Source organism: Rhagoletis zephyria, unplaced genomic scaffold, assembly GCF_001687245.7.
Source record: "Rhagoletis zephyria isolate East Lansing unplaced genomic scaffold, Rhagoletis_zephyria_1.1 Rzeph_scaffold_00651, whole genome shotgun sequence".
Lineage (NCBI taxonomy): Eukaryota > Metazoa > Arthropoda > Insecta > Diptera > Tephritidae > Rhagoletis > Rhagoletis zephyria.
In genome coordinates this window covers 1-7524 of record NW_016157735.1, presented here as the reverse complement: position 1 = coordinate 7524, position 7524 = coordinate 1, and positions in this window count along the sequence as shown.

Genomic DNA, 7524 nt, shown 5'->3' with positions numbered 1-7524 from the left:
TTATTTCATCCTGTGAGATCTCTGCCAATCATGTGTAATCTTTTTGTATATCTTGCAACTACAACATTGGTGCGATGCGTATGCCAATAAAAGTTCTTATAGGGAAACTCAAGAGCACAGAAGTGCGTTTTCTTTATAGGAGGGCCAAGAATCCTAGATGTCCCACAGGATGAAAAATTTTCCGGTACATTGCTAAATGAGTCGTGTGATCTCTTAGGTATCTTTCAAATGAAGCAATTGATATACCTACGGTGATCTTTCCTTGTTAATTCACCACTTTTACAATTCGTGGTAAAATTTATGAACTGATTTCTGGGTAGATGCAAGACCGCATGATCGTGCGTCAGAAAAACTTAACCCCATCCTTCATTTAGACATCTGAAAACTAAATTCGTATAACTTAAACATAGGTCCAAAGCCGACAAACCACACGTGGTTTCTATACATTTCGGCTGCAGCGCCATCCATTGGGTCCATTTTCTGCAAAACCATTGCTTACCATAAAATGAATACGTGTTATGAATTTCAACCTTAACTCCAGCGGCACTAATCGGGTAAATTTTTATCAAAAGAATTTTCCATCATACAGGTACATAGCTCGCATTTGAACGAAATCGGTTAATAAATACGATTTTATAAATAACTCTACTCCAGCACCACCTAGCGAGGTTTCTAGTAGCATATAATTGGACCATCTGACAATCTGACGGAACTCTATTCAGGGGTTTTGAGTTTATTCCGAACAACGATAACGGCTATCATTTTATGCAANGTTTGCGTAAGCAGTTCCAGAGATAAGCTATATGAGAAGTTCAGTTTGTATGGAAGGAAGGAGCCACGCCCCCTTTCCCAATGCATTTGCAATATATGCATCAGTGCTAAGTTTCAGTTCCCCAGCATAATTGGTTTTAGAGATATATTGGTTTTTTACGTTTTAGTCTGTATAAGAATTTTAGGAATATCCCGAGCTACATACCGAGTAAATTTTTGGTCAGAATATTTATTTTCAACGTGTTGCCAAATATGAACCAATCGATGCAGCCGTTTAGTAGTTTAGTGAAATACATTGTAAAGAGAACTGTATGAAATTGTAAAACGTGATGTCTCGGATTTCTTAATTTTTTGGCAGCAACAACGAAAAGTTTAAATTTTTTTAGCGAAAAACCTTCCCCACAGAAAACAAAATGAAGTTTTTGGTTATATCAAACTGCATTTAATTCCAAACATTAGCTTTTGCGTGATATGCTTACAAACATACAGACAAACATACCAAAATTTTATATTTGGCTTCTGTTGATCTAATAAACCCCCTATTAATTTTTCTTTAACATCTATTATGTACAGATATCGGCCTGTTGCAATTTTATTATTCTCAAGTACTCTCGTTTGATACCCATATGGCAACACTTAGTTTATATAGTAAATTTAACTGAATTAAAGTTTTCAAATAAGTGGCNATTAATAATTTAATACTCTCGTTTGATACCCATATGGCAACATTTAGTTTATATTATAAATTTAACTGAATTAAAGGTTTCAAACCCGCTTCAAGAATATTTTCAAAAGTAAGCTTCCTAATCCTCTTTAGTTTAATATTCGTATTGCAATATTTCATTTATTTTACAAATTTTAATGAATACAATTTTTCAATCAGTTGGCAAATCCCCTAAAAATATTTTCAGCATTAAAATTTCCTAGCGTCTTTAGTTTGATGCCAATATTGCAATATTTAATTTATGCTATCAATTAAATTAAATTAAAGTTTTCAAATAGGTGGCAACCTTCCACAAAAATATTTTCAGCTGTAAGCCTTTGTAAATTTCTTTCTTTTGACAGCCATATTGCAGTATTCACTTCACCGTATCAATACTCCGATACATCGGTGAAAACTGCATTCAATTCCATATTCAACTGATGCGCGTACAAATATACAGACAAACAGTGATTGAAAAATTCAAAAAATTTTTTATTTGGCCTCTGTAGCTTTAATAAAAACCCACCATATTAATTTTTCTTTAATATGTATAAGGTACAGACATCGACCTGTTACAAGTTGATTATATGTCTAGATGTAGATATAGATTTCATTTATTTTATCAATTTAATACAATAAAATTATTCAAACAGGTGGCAGCCCTCCGTAAAAATGTTTTCGGCAGTATAATTTCCTAAACCCTTTCAGTTTGATACCCATATTGCAATATTCAATTTATCCTGTAAATTAAATTAAATGTACATCTTCAAACAGGTGGCAACTCTAAAAAAATATTTTTGGCTGTAAGTCTTCTTCAGCCTCTTTCTTTTGACGCCCATATTGCAATATTCATGTTTTCTTATCAATTTACTTAAACTCCAATTTTCAAACAGGTGGCAACTCTCTATTTTTTTCTTCCTATATTTTAAGTTTGACCCCTAGGAATACATCGGTGAAAACTGAATTCAAATCCATGCATTCGTTTTCGAGTGATGCGCGAACAAACATACAGACAGACAGACAAAAATTCTAAAAATGGTTGATTTGGCCTCTGGTGCTCTAATAAAGACCCCCCACATTAATTTTTCTTTAATATCTATAATGTACAGACATCAACCTGTTACAATTTTATTATATGTATAGATAAATTAACAAGAGAACTAGAAATTTTTTATGGAAAAGTGTTTTTCTGAATACTCACTTTAAAAAAGTGCCTTTAAAAATTCGGTTAATCGATTATTTCCCCATAATTGCAATTAATATTTTTTTTTTGATTGCGATTAACCACATGATTAATTAATCGATTATTTTATATTTTTTGTTATCCCTTGTTGAGACCCATTCACATAGAGAATGTGAATGCAAAAATAAACTCAATCATATAAGATTGCACGTTTATGTGTGTGCAATCTGTCATTATCATTCAGTACTAATACTATTTGTTGTATCAGGGTTGAGATTTTTGTACTCAAAATGTGAAACCAGAAGATCGCCATCTCCCTGAAAATAAGTAAACAAATAAATAGTAATAATTATAATAGATTGGCGCTTACACATATGTTAGTGTTTGGCAGAGCTTCTCCTCCGATTTGTGGCATGCGCCTTGATGTTGTCACACAAAGAGAATGGACCTACAGTTTTACGCCGACTCCAAACGGCGATTGTATTTTCATTAGAAGCTGATTTTTAAGGCAGAAATACACTCGGAGGTTTGCCATTGCCTGCCGAGGGGCGACCGCTGTTAAGAAAAAACCTTTTTTCTAAATTTTTTTGAGATGGTGTTTTGACCAGGGCTTGAACCCAGGCGCTCCGGAGTGGAATCGCGCACTGCTTACCACTACACAACAGCGGACGCCACGAGTTTGGCGTTGATATTATATATCTCTTTACTAAGTTGCAGCACTCTACGATGAATACTTCCAGGGATATGTTGTGTGAAAACTTCTGTTTGTATGGGAGGTGACGCGGCCCCTTGATATATCGAAATTATTATTTTCCTAATATCATCCTTTGGGGTCTAGAGTCGATGTCCTAAATTTCAAAAATACAGTTGCTCTCGAGTTTTTCGATTAGAAAACAACGGCTTTCAAAACATATATCAGTATAGATGACAAATTAATAATATTTTTTGATTAAATGTGTCCTATGGAAAAATGCTTATGAATAATTTTTTAAATAATTGCAGGTATTTGCAATTAATTTCCAGTATTTTCCACAAAATTGGAAGCATGCAAACGTAAAAATTTCGTTTCTTTCATTTTTCAACAAGAATAAATAATAAATAAATCGCCACGGATAGGTTGACGCGAAATTTAATTATCTCTTATTTAAAAAAAAAAAATAAACTTGAAATCGGTTCATATTTGGGCTCTCAAAATTGATTTGTCCACAACTGTGTTGATTTTGCCCCACTGTGCGCCGTAAGTACATGCTATACATACATATGTATGTGTACGTACATATTCTCTTATTTGTTCTCAAAATGCAAGAAAACTATATTACGCTTGCAAACAATTAATAACATTTTGTAATAAATAGTTTTTCAAATGTATTTAGACTTAAAATTTATGCATTAATTAAATAAATTATTATTGTAAATTATTGTTTAACTGAATGGATTTAAAAATATTTATATTTGGCAACTCTTAGACTTGTCTTTGTTTGTAACAAATGACAGATGTAAACAAAATAAAAAATGATTGTAATTTTACAAATTTAAAGCAAACGGGCGTTCTTTAAAAAAAAAATATAGGTAGGGATCGAATTGAGCATATTTTTTTACAATATCAAGTGCCCCCAAAAAGTGTTAAACCACTAAATAGCGTAAAAAACTTTTTCAAACGTTCGAAACGAGAGTGAAGTACAGTGCTCAATTGTGATCGAAATTGCAGTGAAAATTTGTGGGTGTGTACTTAATGTTATATTTGAATAAATTTTTGAAGTGCACAACACCAACCACTCCCATCACTTAATAAGTGGAGCAGAAATAATTTGGCATAGTTTTCCTCCACGTAAGCCAATTTATCTGTTTCGCTTCATTTATGCTATTAGGTTCAAGCATGACACATTTGCGGAACTGAAATCAATCTCAATTCAAAAATTTGCTCTATTTATTACAAAAATACCGGTTTTCTGTATTTCTTTGTTTACATTTTGTTATTCTTCTTCTTATATGGCCCACCAATCACCATGCATAATCAAACGTCAAAAATACTTGCTACTCCTATTTCCACGTGGAAGAAACAAATTGCAATATTTCTTGAGGTTTTTCTTGAGAACTGCATACAGGCCTTAAACGACGACACATATATGTATATATGGTTCTCTATGTTCTCTACAGATCCGTATGTACTATTTAAATTTAAAGAAATAAAAAATTTAAAAAGTTACGTTATGGGAGTAACTTATGTCGCTATTAATAAATTTTTGTAATAATCTTCCGTTATGTTAAATTACGGAGTTCTTACGACTTTTTGCGGATTGTAGATTGAAAACAAGGGTGGTCTACTTTTTTCCAACAATTTTACCCATCAACTACCACCAGAGCGCGCTTTTTTCACCCAATGTTTAAAACATGGCTTATAGATGGTTGAAATTTCCGCGCCAAATTTTTCTAAGGATAACCGAATGTAATGAAAAATAATACTAATTTTCACGACAAAGGGGGAACTTTAACCCTGTGTAGAAAACATTGCGACGCGATGGAGCAAAGCCTTCCTGGGGTTTGACCACCACATAAGAATGCTAGCGTAATTTTCACACAGTCACCTAGTACTTGCATGCGTCTGTGGGACCCCAGAATAAAATACTTTAGGAATGTTAAAATTAGCTTTTTATTAAAAATCTGTTAAAAAAATATCCAACTCTTTTTAAAGAAAAAAGTAAACAAGAAAATCAACTTGTTTTTGTTTTTTCTCCAATAATTTGAGAGTTAGATGCAATAAGGCCACTTGTTGTAGTATATAAAAAAGTAGTATTGTTGTAGTATTGAAAAAAAAATTGACTAAGTACTGCGGAAAAAAATCATCACGTCGTTTAAAGTACAAAATCGCGTATCAACAAAATGCAAAACCGCGTATCAAGATAGTGCAAAACCGCGTATGTGCTTTTGCATAAATTATTTTCTAGGAAGTAAAAACCCTCATATTTCAAAATGGTGCTCTTTTTTATAAAGCAATCGCATTTCTGGCTAGTATATTTCAGCACGAATGGATAAGGAGTGAGCCCAGAGTTTGTGTGAGCAAATCCAGAATGACGATACGCGGTTTTGTACTTTAAACGACAATCAGATTACCAGTGTTCGACTCAAGGCACATTGAACAGGTAGTATCAGTAGAGCAGCTGATTTGATTTTTTTTAAATTATTTGGTCTCGAAAATGTCATATATTTGAATTTTTTTCTTACAAAAATTCTAAACTGTTAAAATCAATTTGCATGTGAAGCCTTTTTCCATGGGAAACAAGCGATTGAATAGCAGATTTTGGAACGTTCGCCCAACTTTAGCAGCACAACCGCTGATTACTAGGCCTTGCAAAGGCTGGATCAATGCTTCAGGAAGCAAACAAATTTACTAAGAAAGAAAGTTGCAACAATTTTAATTTTTTCCAATTTCGATTCTTTAAATTCTACTTTTGTTTGTATTTCACATGACACGCTTTGATTTAGAAGAAAGAAATCATATTTTGACATTTTCGATACTAGAAGCAACAACAAAATACACGCAAATGTTTTTTTTTCTCTAATGCTACTTCCTGTTTACATGAGTTCGAACTTTCGCATGACTCGCCTGTTTTTCGTCGGACACTTAATTTTCGCTGGCTTATTAATACAAATCAGGTTACATATATTATACATGAGTGACTTTCCTAATTTTTCTTTATTTTTACGTTGCAAAAATTGGTGCGTTGATTGCTCATATTTGAGTTTATCAGCCCGATTCTGAATAGAAACTCCCTAGGAATTTTTCCTCATTTACGACTGAGTGGAAAAGATGATGTTCATGATTTTCTGCTAAACTCGTTACTGCTACAGTAACTGGTTCTTATAAGGCTTGCTGAATCTTTAGTTCAGCTTTCAGAACGTCGGAGGATGCTTTCGGCTTCTTTCCAGTAGGTTTCGTTTGTGAAGCTACATTTACTGGCGGTGGTGGAGGCGATGGCTCGTCGACTGTAAAAAGTGGACTTATTTGAGACTCATGTATCTCTATTTCCACTTGCTCTAAATATTCTATAAAGTCAGACTCGTCTCGCTCAGGTTCTGCAATGCTCTTAGACACACTTGAAGGTGGCAATCCAAAAGTAGACGCATATGCCTTCAACACTTTCCTTCATCCCAATCAGTTTATATATAGCTTCCTCATTACAAGCAACTTTCTGCTGGGTGTTTGGACCACTACCCGAGGTTTTGCTGGTCGGTCCACACTGAGTACCATCCATGATGTGTACACCTGTGCGTTCCGCCAAAGCCGGGAAGCTTACTTTAAAATTTACGATATATCAACAGTGGCCCTCACCTAAATAGCACACTTATTTTTTACAATTTTCACAATGTTTTACGTGATACATTTTTATACCCGAGCGCACTTGTGCACACGCACTTCCCATATAACGGTAATTTCCAGAAATGCGAAAACTGCGATATTTTAGTAACTACTGAAGACAATTCACTCAAAATTGAATTGCAATAGTTTTCAGACGAAAAATAAAAATATTATAAATTTTTGGAAAATGGGCGTAGCCACGCCCACTTATGGTTACATGTGTTTATCTTGGTAACTGCTGCACCAATTTCTTCCAAACTTGGCACGGTTGTTGGCCTTGGTACAGCATACTAAATAGCCGAAAATTTAAAAAATCGGACAATAACCACGCCCACATCCCATATAACGGTAATTTGGAGAAATACAAAATCTTCGATAGATCAGTAAATATTTGAGTTGAAGTTGAATCTCAGAGAATGGGTCCAGAACGCCTTACTTCAGATATCGATTGGAAAACGTCCTATCTCTTCTTCTTCTTCTTTTTTGGCGCTGTAACCGCCTAAGCGATTT